At 41.6% G+C, this 15,149-nt stretch overlaps 1 protein-coding gene across 9 annotated transcripts in view; it reads left to right on the top strand.

Moving 5' to 3' along the window:
- Positions 1–61: 61 nt before the first annotated feature.
- NUP98 (nucleoporin 98 and 96 precursor) overlaps positions 62–15,149 on the top strand; it is a 123,198-nt gene continuing 108,110 nt past the window's right edge. For 7 of the 9 annotated variants that reach the window (XM_059134124.1, XM_059134149.1, XM_059134116.1 and 4 more), the window contains exon 1: positions 62–201. The gene's annotated coding sequence lies outside the window, so the exon portion shown is untranslated. Of the gene's footprint in view, positions 202–333; positions 462–15,149 lie in introns of those variants that run through there. The other 2 variants (XM_059134094.1, XM_059134100.1) reach the window with 2 other exon arrangements.

The following is a 15,149-nucleotide window of genomic DNA, read 5'->3' as shown; positions in this document are numbered from 1 at the left end:
GCGCCCGGAGCGAGCCTCTGACGGCGGGCGGCGTGTGACGCAGTCGGGCCCTCTGCGCGCTGCGCCCGAAGCGGCGGTCGGTGGCGGTGGTGGTAGCGGCGGCGACGGTTTCGTGGCGGCCGCGCGCTGCTCGCTGAGCGGCGGGTGGCGGAGGGGCCTAGGCCCCCACTCCTGACACTTCCCTTCCCCCGCCGCACCGCGGTAAGTCGGGAACCCGGGCGGTGGCGGCCCCGGACAGACAGGCTCCTCCTCTTCTCAGGGCGGGCGGGTGTGCCGAGGCCCTCCGCGCGGAAGTCTCGCGCCCCGGCGCGCACCTTCTGCCCTGAGGGAGGGGGCGGGGCCCTCAACCCTGCGGCCCGGAGGCCGGGCTCTTCGGGCGCTGAGAGGGAATCGAGATCCGTGGAGTCTGGGCCCCGGGGTCTCCCGTCGCAGCCTACACGGAGGGAGCGACCATGTATCTGGTGGTACTCATTCATTTGCCCAGCGGTGATTAGGTGGGCGGGCCCTTTGCGGGGGCAGTGTCTTAGGACCCTGAATTGGGTCTCCCCAGCACTTCCCTCGACCGTCGTGCTGGATAGGCTTTAACTTGCCTTTGGCGTCTCCTCGGGGAAAATATGCAGCCGGAGGTTTAGGGTGGGTGGGTCGGGAGTTTGTTAGTTTTTTAAAATAATATTTGAAAATTAAGGACGGTTTAGTGGAGTAAAAGGTTATTTTCTGTCCTCCCACGTGTTCCATGTAAAACTGGATGAAGAGAAAAGATGTGATTTCTGGATTACTATAGCCATAGAGACCTAAAAAATAAAGCCAGCCCCCTACCGTACATCACGTGCAAGTTTTATAGATAGAGAAACTGAGGTCCAGAGAAGGGACAGGATTAGCCAATACCAGATCTGATTAAGTCTAGAAATTTTTCTCCTGTATCACCCTCCCTGGTGTCAGATCTGATTTAGTCTAGAATTTTTTTTCTCCTGTATCACCCTCCCATTATTTGAAGGTTCCCTTTGGAAGTTAGTGGGGGGAGCAATCGGTAGTTAGAAGCAGCCTTTTGATCGCGTTTCTGATCTGGTTGGTACCACTTCTGTTTGTGTAAAGGCAGAAGCTTCATTTGCGGTACCCTGACCCAAACCATGAGAACTAAAAAGTTGGTTTAAAAATGTCAATGATATAAATGTATTGGAAACGAAACGGTAAGACTACGTGTTTGGCTAATTTCCGATTCCAAATATGAAATTTTTATTTGTGTCAGCTGCTGGGGACTCAGAAGGAAGAATCCAATTAGTGACTCATAACGTTATTGGAATAGAAAGCAGGAAATACAGATAAGACTTAGAAAGATAGGCAGCGGTAATTTTGTGGTTCTTGTACCATGGAAGTCATAGAATTCAAAGTATTTTAGTTGGATAAGGTAAGAAGAAACTAACTGGAAGAAAGAAAAGAGCAGTGATCATTCCCTGTGACAGTCTTATAAATTCAGAAAGCAGTGCTTGTTAACTGGGTGACAGATGATCTGCTTACTTAGTGGAGGAAGTTAGGTTATTAAAAAAACCCAGAACTTGGACAAATTGGAGGTACTGGGAAATACTTTAATAGAGTTATTTTTTCACTCTTCAGTAAGATTTGAGGAAATTGAATTAAAAGTTACCACTTTGGTATTTTCACAGTGGTCAAATCATCACACAAGGCAAAAACTGAAAACTAGCGTGTAAGAGCAGAAGAGTACAGTAGTCTAAACATGGAGATGTGAACAGAGTCTATTTTCTGTGACATTTTCTCAGTTCAAGCATCACCCTCTTCTGGGAAGCCTTTCCTGGCATTCTGTCTCCTGCAAGCTTCCATAACACTTATTTGATACTTCTATTTATAGCACAAATCATTTTGTATTTTAGCTGTTTATGTTATTAGACTGTGGTAAAATGTATTTGTCTTTTTTAAATATTTATTTATTGAGATAGGGGAAGAGAGAGAGAGAAAATCTAGACAGACTCCCTGCTTGTGCAAAGCTGTGGGGGGCTCAGTCTCACAACTCTGAGATCATGACCTGAGCTGAAATCAAGAGTTGGATGCTTAACCAACTGAGCCACCCAGGAACCCCTGTCTTATCTTTGTATTCAAGTTGCTTGGCACATAGTAGGCGTTCAGTGTTTATTTGAAGGGATAAACAAATATGGAACAGCTAAACCTAAAAGAGTCTATAAAAAGACTGGGTATATGTGTGCTCCTGAAATATGGGGCCTAGATAAGAGGACTCCTACTGTTCATATATTACATGGTACTTTGGTACCTGACTTTATTCATGTCTGCTAGCTCCTAGATAGCAGAGAGCAAATAGAACTTTTAGGGAACCAAATTCACAGCTTGGAAGAAATTGGGTATATTATTTTATTTTGATATCTTTATTGTAGCAATTAGCCTAAGAAGTAAGGGATAGTAGTAGTGATGTTTAATTTCTAACAGAGTGCCCGTCTAAAATTATATTATTATATTATTTATTATTTATTAATTATTATTAATTTGTCACAAGGTTAGGGGACTAAGAAATTTTTGGAGATTTAACAATATAGGTAATAGAGGGGGATGCCTAGGTGGCTTAGTTGATTAAGTAGCTGCCTTTGGCTCAGGTCCTGATCTCAGGGTCCTGAGATCAAGCTCTGTCTGCATCAGGCTCCCTGCTCATTGGGGAGCCTGCTTCTACCTCTCCTTTTCCTCCTGACTTCTGTTCTCACTCAGTCTGCGCTCTCTCTCTCTAATAAATAAATCTTTTTTTTTTTTTAAGATTTTATTTATTTATTTGACAGAGAGAGATCACAAGTAGGCAGAGAGGCCAGCAGAGAGAGAGGAGGGGAAGCAGGCCCCCTGCTGAGCAGAGAGCCTGATGTGGGACTCAATTCCAGGACCCTGAGATCATGACCTGAGCCGAAGGCAGCGGCTTAACCCACTGAGCCACCCAGGCACCCTCTAATAAATAAATCTTAAAAAGAAAAAAAAAAAAAAAAAACCCACACACAATACAGGTAGTAGAGGGTAAGGTATATATATATGCAGCATTTCTTTTTTTATTTTAAAGATTTTATTTATTTGACAGAATGAGAAATCACAAGTAGGCAGAAAGGTGGGGAGGGCAGGGAGCAGGCTTCCAGCTTAGCAGAGAGCCTGATGCCGGGCTTGATCTCATGACCCGAGCCAAAGGCAGAGGCTTAACCCACTGAGCCACCCAGGCGCCCCATATACAGTGTTTCTTGAGAATTTGGTGCATTTCTTTGGGTTTGGAATTGAATCTAAGTATTTGGCATAGTAGGTCTCTGGAGAAGATTTTTCAGCCTCTGCACTGTTAACATTTTGGGCCAGATAATTCTTTTCGTTTGGGAGTTATGTTTTGTATTGTAGGATGTTTAGCAGCGTTCCCCAAATCTACCCAGCTCCCTGAGTTGCAACAGTTAGGAAGGTCTCCACGTATTGTTACATGTCCACTGGGAGGCAAAATTGCCCTGATGGAGAGATCACTGCTTTTGAGAAAACATTACCAGTATTTCAGTAAAGTCCTACCTTTAACTTGCCTGATGTATGCTTGTAAAGTCAGCTAATAGATTGCATCTTTTTTTTTTTTTTAAGATTTTATTTATTTATTTATTTGACAGAGAAGGAGGGGAGAGCAAGCACAAGCAGGGGGAGCCGCAGGCAGAGGGAGAAGGGGAAGCAGGCTCCCCACTGATCAAGGAGTCTGAGATGGGGCAAGATTCCAGGACCCTGGGATCACAACCGGAGCCGAAGGCAACCAGTTAACTGACTGAGCTGCCCAGGTGCCCCTAATAAATTGCATCTTGTTAAAGTGTCCTTGAGGGCGCCTGGGTGGCTCAGCCTTCAGCTCGGGTCATGGTCCCAGGGTCATGGGATTGAGTCCCGAATTGGGCTCTCTGCTCAGCAGGGAGCCTGCTTCCTCCTCTCTCTCTGCCTGCCCCTCTGCCTACTTGTGATCTCTGTCAAATAAATAAATAAAATACTTTTAAACAAGTAAAGTGTCCTTGAAAAACCCTTAAGTTATCAAAATCTGGTATCAGGAAGCTGAAAAGCTAAGAGTTCTAGTGTCTCTTTATTTCTGTGGTATCCTCCCTTTTTCCGGGATAGAAATCAAGGTCTTGTTTGAAAAGGGATAGGCCATTGGGAAAATAAAGCAATATCTATTTCTCTTTTTGTGGAAGAGGGCAAAAAGAGCTTGTAGTTGAATTGATGTAATTAAATGTAATTAAATGTGGTGCTGTGGAATTCCATTATTTTTCCATTTCACTGGTAGTTATATGCATTGATCGGTGTCTTGTCCCATTGACACAGAATTGTCTTATTGAAGAGTTTGTACTTAATTCAGCATAATTGTAGTTTTGTAGTAGAGAAGTAAAAATTATTAAAATACAGCTCTAATTAGCTAAGTCTGATATGTGAGTTTAATGCTAGTGGGTGGTGGGTAAATTGGAAGATGTGAAACTGGAGTCTGGCAGACAAATTAGGAGGAAGCTATAGCAATAGTGCAGTGTAGCAGTTCTCAAAATTTGAGATCTTTGGACTCCTTTATACTTTTAAAAATTATTAAAGATTCCAGACAGCTTTTGTTATGTGGGGTTATATCTACTCATATTTACTATACTAGGAATTAAAGCTTCAAAAGATAATTGACTTAAAGAATAATAAATTCATTTTTTAACATAATAGTTTTATGAAAAATCACTAAAAAGTTTAGTGACAAGGGTGATGGATGTTTGTAAATCTTTTTGATGTCTGACTTAGTAGAAGATCACTGGATTTGCAGATCTTTTGCATTCACAGTTGATAAGTTGTTTTGATTGAAGTATGTGAAAAAAATCCCAGCCTCATACAGATGAGTAGACGGAGAAGAATGTTTTAATAATCTTTTCAAATAATTGTAGATATTCTCCTCAAACATTTCTTTATTTATTGACAGAGAAAGAAGGCATACGCAGAGGGAGAAGCAGGCTCCCCACTGAGCAGGGAGCCCGATGTGGGACTCGATCCCAGGGCCCTGGGATCATGACCTGAGCCAAAGGCAAACACTTCACATCTGAGCCACCCAGGCATCCCAAATGTTTGTGAAGACTTGTTGCAATATGGAACCTGAAGCCATATTATTATTACTTTTTAAGATTTTACTTATTTCAGGAGCACCTTGGTGGCTGGTTGAGTGCCTGCCTCTAGGTCAGGTCATGACCTAGGAGTTCCAGGATCAAGCCCCACATTGGCTTCCTGCTTAGCATGCTGTCTGGTTCTCCCTCTGCCCGTACCCCTGCTTATGCATGCGTGCTCTCTCTCTCTCAAATAAATAACTAAATAAGAATCTTAAAAAAAAGATTTATTTGAGAAAGAGCACGCATGAACGCATTCAGCAGAAGGGAGGGGAAGAGGGAGAAGCAGATTTCCTGCTGAGCAAGGGAGCCTGATGTGGAACTCTGGCCCAGGACCCTGGGATCATGACCTGAGCCAGAGCTGACTCTTATCTGAATGAGCCACCCAGGTGCCCTGAAGCCATATTATTGAACTTAGTACAGTGTTACATTTAAATATCAGTGGTTTGTCTTGCACTTTGAATGGATATTTACTCATGCATAATTTTATGACATCGTGCATTGGTCATTAAGAAATCATTGGTTCACTGGGTTATGTAGCGCTTCCGAATGTTGACAAATTTAATTATACAATTGTTAACATTTCCACCCATCTCATCAGATAAGTCTTAAGAATGAGCTGTCAAGCTCATAGTGGCAGGCAATTTCTAATTTTCATTTCAAATCTGAATAACCATAGTTTGTCATTTATTCTCTGAAGTAAAAATGGTGTTCCATGAAAGATCAGCTGGTTCAGCTTTCTACTCAGGTAATCACACAGGTGTTTTTCTTTGAGATAGCTCTTGTATTTCCATGTACAGAAGTGCTTTTGAGTATTTACCATTTTCTCTCAAAGAATAATCACAGAATATTTTTAAAAATGTGTACTGAAATGTCAAGAATTAATACAATCAGTAATTTTTACAACTTCATCAAAGGCTTTCACATGAAAGTGTATTTTTTGTGTGTGCTGTGTATGGCAATGAAGAATTCAATAACTGTTTTATAGTTTGGGTCATTGTCCTGATTCATGCTCAGGCTCCAGCAGTTTCATACATCATTGCTTTTGCCCCCTAGTGCTGAGGTTAGTACAGTTAAAAAAAAAAATGTAAATAATGCCTTAGTATTGTTATGAACATAGTTTCAACTTCATGGACACTCTGAAATAGATCTCAAGGACTTTTAGGGACCTTCAGACCTCATTTTCAGAATTACTAATCTAGAAAGGACAGTGATTTTTCACATCGGTTCTTTGAAAGCACTCTGCTGGTAGAGTTCTACTGAACCTTTCCCTCTTTACTTTGGCCAGAGCAGCTTCTGTGTTGGGTTACATAGCTAAAAATATTTGAAAACCACTGATCAAGAGAAGAAAGAACTGACTGAATTAGGACTGTTGTTCAGGAAAGGAGCAGTTAGTTCATGCTTCATGAATGCATGTTGCACTCACTCATCACTTCATACCTTGTTTATTTCTGCATGCTCCTTTGACATAGAGACTTCTGGTGTCTACACACCTTCTTGGTGGATTAAGCTTCTTAAGAAATAGGGGAAGGGGGGCGCCTGGGTGGCTCAGTCGGTTAAAGCCTCTGCCTTCGGCTCAGGTCATGATCCCAGAGTCCTGGGATTGAGCCCCGAGTCAGGCTCTCTGCTCAGCCGGGAGCCTGCTTCCTCCTCTCTCTTTGTCTGCCTCTCTGCCTACTTGTGATCTCTCTCTGTCAAATAAATAAATAAAATCTTAAAAAAAAAAAAAAGACATAGGGGAGGGGCTCCTGGGTGGCCCAGTGGGTTTAAGCCTCTGCCTTCAGCTCAGGTCATGATCTCAGGGTCCTGGGATTGAGTCCCACATCTGGCTCTCTGCTCAGCAAGGAGCCTGCTTTCCCCCTCTCTCTGCCTGCCTCTCTGCCTACCTGTGATCTCTGTCTGTGTCAAATAAATTAAAAAAATCTTTAAAAAAAAAGAAATAGATGAATGGATTTGTAGACTAAAGGTGACTTGTTGGGAATGAGACTAGAGAGGTGAGATGAGTGGAAGAGAATGATCAGAGTGACCTCAGTGTGTGTGGAGCAAGTGTGTGTTTTTCTTTGTTTACAGTGGTATTTTATGGTTATTTTAAATGGTCACTAGAGGACAGTGAAGTATTGTGAAATCATTTTATGTATGGTGATCCAGCTGGGCATTGAGCAGTCAAGGCTTAGAGCGAGGGGAAATTAATTTACATTTTTCTTACTAAAAGTATTATAAAAATATTTGTTGAAAAGGTAAACAGAAACCTGCTTATGGGTGTAGAGGTTACTTTTAAAAAAATTAAAAATCTTAGGAAAACACAAACCTAATTTTGAGGAGCTCTAGTCTGAGGCATCTTTGTCCTTCAGTGTGGGCTGGATAATCCCTGTTGTTAATTGTAGACATAGAGGTCTGAAAGGTTGAATATCCTGACAAGTACAGTTACACAGTAGCAAATGGCAGGGTTTCTTAAATTCCTTTTTAACTTTTTGAGTTAATTTTAGATTTTCAGAGAATTGCATAGATAGTAAGTGGTGGAGAGTTTTAAATACAGATTTGTGTTACTCCAAAACTGATGTACTCTTTTCACTACTTCTGTTTTTCAAATGAAGGTTATGTTAAAGGAGTGAAAATGCTACTCAGCACAGCGAGGAAAGGAGCTCAACTAGATAATATAGATTATTTTAAATTAATTTATACCTTAATGGATGAAATTAAGCAAAATCCAGATGCTTTCTACTAGAGCAGAAAACAGCTCATACACTCAAGGGGCTGGTATGACAGCAAATATATTGCATAACTCAGAGCAGCTGAGAGGCATTAGTTTACGTAATCATGTTTGGAATGGGGGAGGGGAAAGGGATGTGTTTTTATACTGATAAGAGTCTGAGGGTCTAATCTGGGACAGTGTGGAATAGGTGAGGCTTGAACAGCAGTTTTTATTTTTTATGGTTTTTTTTTTTTTTTTTTAAATTTTTACGTAATCTGTACAGCCAGTGTAGGGCTGGAACTCAAAATCCTGAGATCAGGAGTCACACGCTCTACCCACTGAGCCAGCCAAGCGCCCCAGATATTTTTCTCTTTCTTTTTAAAAATATTTTATTTATTGCTGGGGCACCTAGGTGGCTCAGTTGATTAAGCATCTGCCTTCAGCTCAGGTTGTGATCCCAGAGTCCTGGAATCAAGTCCCACATCGGGCTCCCTCTTTGCAGGGAACCTCCTTCTTCTCCCTGCTCATGTTCTCTCTTGCTATCACCCTCTCTCTCAAATAAATAAATAAATAAATATTAAAAGATTTTATTTATCGGGGCGCCTGGGTTGCTCAGTGGGTTGAAGCCTCTGCCTTCGGCTCAGGTCATGATCCCAGGCTCCTGGGATCGAGCCCCGCATCGGTCTCTCTGCTCGTCTCTCTGCCTCCCCCTCTCTCTGCCTACTTGTGATTTCTGGCTGGCAAATAAATAAATAAAATATTTTTTTTTTAATTAAGAAAAAAGATTTTATTTATCATTTTTTTAAAGATTTTACTTATTCGACAGAGAGAGGAGAAGCAGGGAGCCTGGTGTGGGGTTTGATCCCAGGACACTTGGATCATGATCTGAGCTGAAGGCAGACGATTAACCGACTGAGTTATATAGGTGCCCCAAGATTTTTTTTTTTTTTTTAATGTAATTGCTACACCGACCTTGGAGCTCTGACTTACAGCTCCAAGATCCAAGAGACACACTCCCCCAACTGAGCCAGCCACATGCCCCTGAACATCAATTTTTAGAAAGAAAAAGTGAGAGGGTGCCTGGGTATCCCAGCTCAGCAAGGAGCCTGCGTCTCCCTCTTGCTCTGCTTTCCCCTGCTTATACTCTGTCACTCTCTCTGTTAAATAAAGAAATAAAAACCTTTAAAAAAAATACAAAAGAAAAAGGGACATAGTTTTTAGAGAAAAGCAAATGTTCTAACAAAGAAATGGCTTAACTGGGATTGATCATAGGAAGGATACAGTAAAACAAGGGGATAGCAGGTGGTTTTGCTGGGATGTGATACCTGGTGATTAAGACTAAGCTAACTTTTTGGAATTCTGCCTAACTCTCCCATCCCTTTTCTATGCAAGGCAAAAAGTAACAGTTATTTTTCCATTCAGTTTAACTGTGGAAGATAATTCCTGTCTATTCTAGTATTTTTGTGAAGATTAGATGAGAAGATATATGAAAAAGTACTTTTTGTAAGCTGGGAAGTAGTACTTCATTCATCTAAGAGTTACTTACTGTTTTTGCTCTTAAGAATTTTGTACAGAGGAACTCAGTAAAGTGGAGAGGAAAAATTACTTCCCAGTTGTGTAACTTTCTGTTGTCAGAGAGCAGCAAGCTTGCTTAGTCATTCATTTTTTTTTTTTTTTAAAGATTTTACTTATTTGTTTGACAGACAGAGATCACAAGTAGGCAGAGAGGCAGAGAGAGAGAGGAAGCAGGCTCCCTGCTGAGCAAAGAGCCCGATGCGGGGCTCGATCCCAGACTCTGGGATCATGACCTGAGCTGAAGGCAGAGGCTTTAACCCACTGAGCCTCCCAGGCGCCCCTTGCTTAGTCATTCAGATAGTGCTTAAAGTTGGCAATTGCTGGGTTGTTACCCTGTTTCAGGGACTGTCCACCACTCTTCTGGAGGAAAACTGAGGTCGATCTTTGTTCCCAGAGTTCACAAAGCGCACAAAAGTTTATTAAGATTCATTTGGGGGGCGCCTGGGTGGCTCGGTGGGTTGGGCCGCTGCCTTCGGCTCGGGTCATGATCCCAGGGTCCTGGGATCGAGCCCCGCATCAGGCTCTCTGCTCAGCAGGGAGCCTGCTTCCTCCTCTCTCTCTGCCTGCCTCTCTGCCTGTTTGTGATCTCTCTCGTCAAATAAATAAATAAAATCTTGAAAAAAAAAAAAAGATTCATTTGGGATAATGAGGGCAATACTGGACTACTGATGTCTTTTTTTTTTTTTTTTTTTTTTAAAGATTTTATTTATTTATCTGACAGAGAGAGAGATCACAAGTAAGCAGAGAGGCAGGCAGAGAGAGAGAGAGAGAGAGAGAGAGGGAAGCAGGCCCCCCGCCGATCAGAGAGCCCGATGCGGGACTCGATCCCAGGACCCTGAGATCATGACCCGAGCCGAAGGCAGCGGCTTAACCCACTGAGCCACCCAGGCACCCCTGGACTACTGATGTCTATTAAGGCTTCCTCCTTCTTATATCTGACAGTCTTTTTTTTTTTTTTTTAGATTTTATCTGTCCATTTGAGAGAGTGAGAGCATGCAGGGGAGGGGAGGGGCTAAGGGAGCAGGAGAAGCAGACTCCCTGGTAAGCCAGTCGCAGGCTCCATCCCAGGACCCCGAGATCATGACCCAAGCCAAAGTCAGACATGGCATTGACTGAGACATCTGACAGTCTGAATTACTAATTAGAAGATCGAGCACAGGGCACCCCTGGGTGGCTCAGTGGTTTAAGCGCCTGACTCTTGATTTGATCTCCGCTCACTCAGGTCTTGATCTCAGGATAGTGAGTTTAAGCTATATTAGGCTCCACACCCAGTGGAGCTTACTTAAAAAGATCAGCACAAAGAACAAAGTAAATTATTTAATGGCATTGTTTCTCTCTGTATAGGACTATTTCATTTTAATCTTTTCTTTCTAAATATGTTTTACCAAAAAAAAAAAAATTGCAGTGAGTGTAAGTATATCTATCCATAAAGGAAGTGGTTAATCTTTGCAGGAAAGTTCTTCTAGGCCACATAAATTGTCATTCCATAAGAGCGAGCAGTTTCCTTTCTGATGATTGGAACTGTCATGTTTGCCAGAGAAGTGTGTCTTTGTCCTGATAGGGCTGGAGTAATAGTGCCAAATTTTGGTTTTATAGCTTTCTTATTTATAGTGAATGCAAAGTCATTTTACCTTTAGTTGCCACTGTTCTTTCTGTGGGAGCTCTAGGCTCTATACACACAGCCAATAGTCAAAAGTAGCTTTGTGATCATGCTCAATTTCACCATTTGTAAAATAGAGATCAAAATACCTACCTCTTTGGATTCTTGGGAGGTTTATATGAGATAATTTGTAAAGTGTACTTAGGCCAGTGCCTGGGACATAGTAATAATTAAAATGTTAGCTGCTATTTCAGTTTGGGACAGGTTAATATATTTAAAAGGATAAAGGTTTGAATGTGTGATATACCTTTAAATTTTTTTAAAGATTTTTAAAAAGATTTATTTATTTATTTGACAGAGAGACACAATGAGAGAGGGAACACAAGCAGGAGGAGAGGGAGAAGCAGGCCTCCCGCCGAGCAGGGAGCCCAATGCAGGGCTCCATCCCAGGACCCTAGGATCATGACCTGAACCAAAGGCAGAGCTTAACGACTGAGCCATCTCCTAACCCCCCACTTTTTTTTTGCTATGCCTTTGAACTAAAATGGATTTAGAAGTTCCACTCCAACAATCTCTAGTATTACTTCCTCCCTTTTTTTTAAGAGGGGGAGATCTCTAGTGTGAGTGAGGGAGGGGCAGAGTAAGAGAGAGATTCTTAAGTGAGCTCCATGCCTAATGTGGGGCTCAGTCTCAGAAACCCAAGATCGTGACCTGAGCCAAAATCAAGAGTCACATGCTCTGAGAACTGAGACAGGCGCCCCTGTATTTATTTATTTATTTATTTATTTATTTGACAGAGAGAGACACATCGAGGGGAAACATAAGCAGGGGAAGTGGGAGAGAGAGATGCAGGTTTCCTGCTGAGCAGGCAGCCCCATGTGGGGCTCAGTCCCAGGAACCTGGAATCATGACCTGAGCCGAAGGCAGACACTTAATGAATGAGCCACCCAGTGCCCCCCCCCTTTTTAAATTTTACTTTATTTTATTTTATTTTTTAAGATTTGGAGTGAGAGCGAGCACAGGCAGACAGAGTGGCAGGCAGAGGCAGAGGGAGAAGCAGGCTCCCTACCAAGCAAAGAGCCCGATGTGGGACTCAATCCCAGGATGCTGGGATCATGACCTGAGCTGAAGGCAGCTGCTTAACCAACTGAGCCACCCAGTTGTCCCTAAAATTTTTAATTTTTTAAATTTCAGTGTACCAGAATTCATTGTTTATGCACCACACCTAGTACTCCATGCAATACGTGCCTTCCATAAAACCTACCACCAGGCTCACCCAACCCCCCCCCCCGCCCCTTCAGAACCCTCAGATTGTTTTTCAGAGTCCATAGTCTCTCCTGTTTCGTCTTCCCCTCCAATTTCCCCCAACTCCCTTCTCTCCATCTCCCCATGTCCTCCGTGTTATTTCTTGTGCTCCACAAATAAATGAAACCATATGATAATTGACTCTCTCTCTGCTTGATTTATTTATTTATTTATTTATTTATTCATTCTAGATTTATTTATTTGACAGAGAGACACAGTGAGAGAGGGAACACAAGTAAGGGAAAGTGGGAAAGGGAGAAGCAGGCTTCCCACTGAGCAGGGAGCCGGATGTGGGGCTTGATCCCAGGACCCTGGGATCATGACCTGAGCCGAAGGCAGACACTTAATGACTGAGCCACCCAGGTACCCCTCTCTGCTTGATTTATTTCACTCCGCATAATCTCTTCCATGTTGATACAGAAGTTGAGTATTCATCCTTTCTGATGGAGGCATAATACTCCATAGTGTATATGGACCACATCTTCCTTACTCATTCGTCCGTTGAAGGGCATCTTGGTTCTTTCCACAGTTTGGCGACCGTGGCCATTGCTGCTGTGAACATTCCCCCTCCCTCCCTTTTTTTAATGGGAGAATAGAGTTAGTACAGATTATCTGCATCCTCTAGATCTTTTTTGTTGTTGCTGCTGGTAATAGAGGAAATAAACGTGAGGAATAAGTTTGGGTCCTCTGAATTCTTTGCCCCATATATCATTTACCTTCCTTTCTCCATAGGCAACCATTTTCATGTATTTTTTCTAGTCTCCCCTTTTACTCGTACTGTGTATATACATATCAATAAATAAGAGTATATTTTCTTTTCTTTTTTATATAATCTGCCAAATGTGTCTTTTTGCAGTTTGCTTTTTTTCATTAAACGTCTTTTACTTGAAATAACTTTCTAAGGTAACTGTCCAAATGTTCTGGTGGTGTCCTATTCTTGATACCATATCCTAGGTACATACATAGCAGAGTGCTCTGATTTACTTCTTCAGTTGGATAATTTAAGGTTAAAGACGTCTGTCTAATGAACTGATAAGTATATTTATTTATGCTTATTATATGAGAGAAGCTGAGCTCTGGTTGTAAAATACAAGGCCAGATAGGGTAGGTACACAAATACCTATTCTTACCTGTGTACCTTATTTATCTTGGTCCTCATTTCCTCTCTTGTCTTTCTAGTTCCCCAAGGTCCAGTTCACATTCTGAATCCCCACAAATTTTTCCTCATATTTCCTGCTCACATTCTAATTTTTACTTCCTCTTGTGCTTCCTGGCACTTACTGCTTTTCCAGTTTTAAACATGTGGGTCCTTTCTCTGATTATATCAGAAATCACAAACTCAGAATCTGTTGGGGTCTACAGGCAGCTGATGGAAATGAGTGATGCTGGGTGGGCACTGTGGCACATTGGAGATTACACTTTACCAAAGTTGGGGGAGGGGCAGATGCTACTAAACTCCAGACTATTACTAAATGATTAGAGTCCCTAGTTTGCTTAATCATTAGGTTTTTTATGAGAGACCCAAAATCTGTTTTTTTTGACATAGCCCTATTTTAAATGTTATCAGCTGGTTTGTGATAATAAATACACATACATAAACATTTCTGCATACATGCATACATATATATGTGAAATATACCATATATATAACAGACCAAACAACTTTTTGCTGGTTGTATTCAGCCATTTTGTGATCTCTTCCTTTTTCCAACCTCTTAATTAAATGAAAAATTTTACCAAGAGCCTTCTTTCATGATTATCCTTTTGTTCTGAGAATTCATCACACTTGATTTTAAGTAAGAAGTTACTTCTAAAATAACTTGATCAGAGGCACCTAGTGGCTCAGTGGGTTAAAGCCTCTGCATTCTGCTCAGGTCATGAGGCCAGGGTCCTGGGATTCAGCTTGGCATGCCATCGGGCTCTCTGCTCAGCAGGGAGTCTGCTTTCTCCTCTCTCTCTGTCTGCCTCTGTCTGCTTGTGATCTCTGTCTGTCAAATAAATAAAATCCTGGAAAAAAAAAAAAACTTGATCATACAGCCTTTGTTTAAAAAAACACATTAGTGGTTATCATCATTAGTTTAGAAAATCAGTACACTTGACTGTCCAACAACAACACTTTGAACAGCACATGTCCAGTTATGTGTGGAATTGTTTCAATAATTACAGTACAGTACTATAAATGTATTCTTTTTTTTTTTTTTTAAGATATATTTTATTTATTCGACAGACAGAGATCACAAGTAGGCAGAGAGGCAGGCTGAGAAAGAGGGGGAAACAGGCTCCCTGCTCAGCAGAGAGCCCGATGTGGGGCTTGATCTCAGGACCCTGAGATCATGACCTAAGCCAAAGACATAGGCTTAACCCATTGAGCCACCCAGGTGCCCCTATTTTTTCTTCTTTATGACCTTTTAAACATTTCTTTCTGTAGCTCTTTACTGTAATAATGTAGTATATAATGTACATAACATACAAAATAATGCATTAACTATTTATGTTATTGATAAGGCTTCTAGCTAGCAGAGGGTTATTAGGTACTTAAGTTTGGAGGGTGCCAGAAGTTCTAATATCTTATTGTTTAAAGGTCAATTGTATATGTTTCAGATCCTTTTTTTTTTTTTTTGGCAAAATGAAAAATATTTAATACACAAGAAAGCACAACAGAATCAAAAGGTATTAATAGCATTACATAGTGCAAAACCCAGAAAGATACAGAGCCATTAATTTATTGGTGCTTAAAGAGACTAGGCAAAAAAACACATGAAAATGTCTCCTTTCCTCCTTTATTGAGCTGGGCCACTATTCAAAAGGTTATCCGACATTGCTTTTTTCTGTCCACTTTATGAAACCA

The sequence above is a fragment of the Mustela lutreola genome, chromosome 1 (assembly GCF_030435805.1).
Source record: "Mustela lutreola isolate mMusLut2 chromosome 1, mMusLut2.pri, whole genome shotgun sequence".
NCBI classification, from domain to species: domain Eukaryota; kingdom Metazoa; phylum Chordata; class Mammalia; order Carnivora; family Mustelidae; genus Mustela; species Mustela lutreola.
The sequence above is the reverse complement of the archived record's forward strand: the minus strand, read 5'-3'. Positions and strand labels throughout refer to the sequence as shown.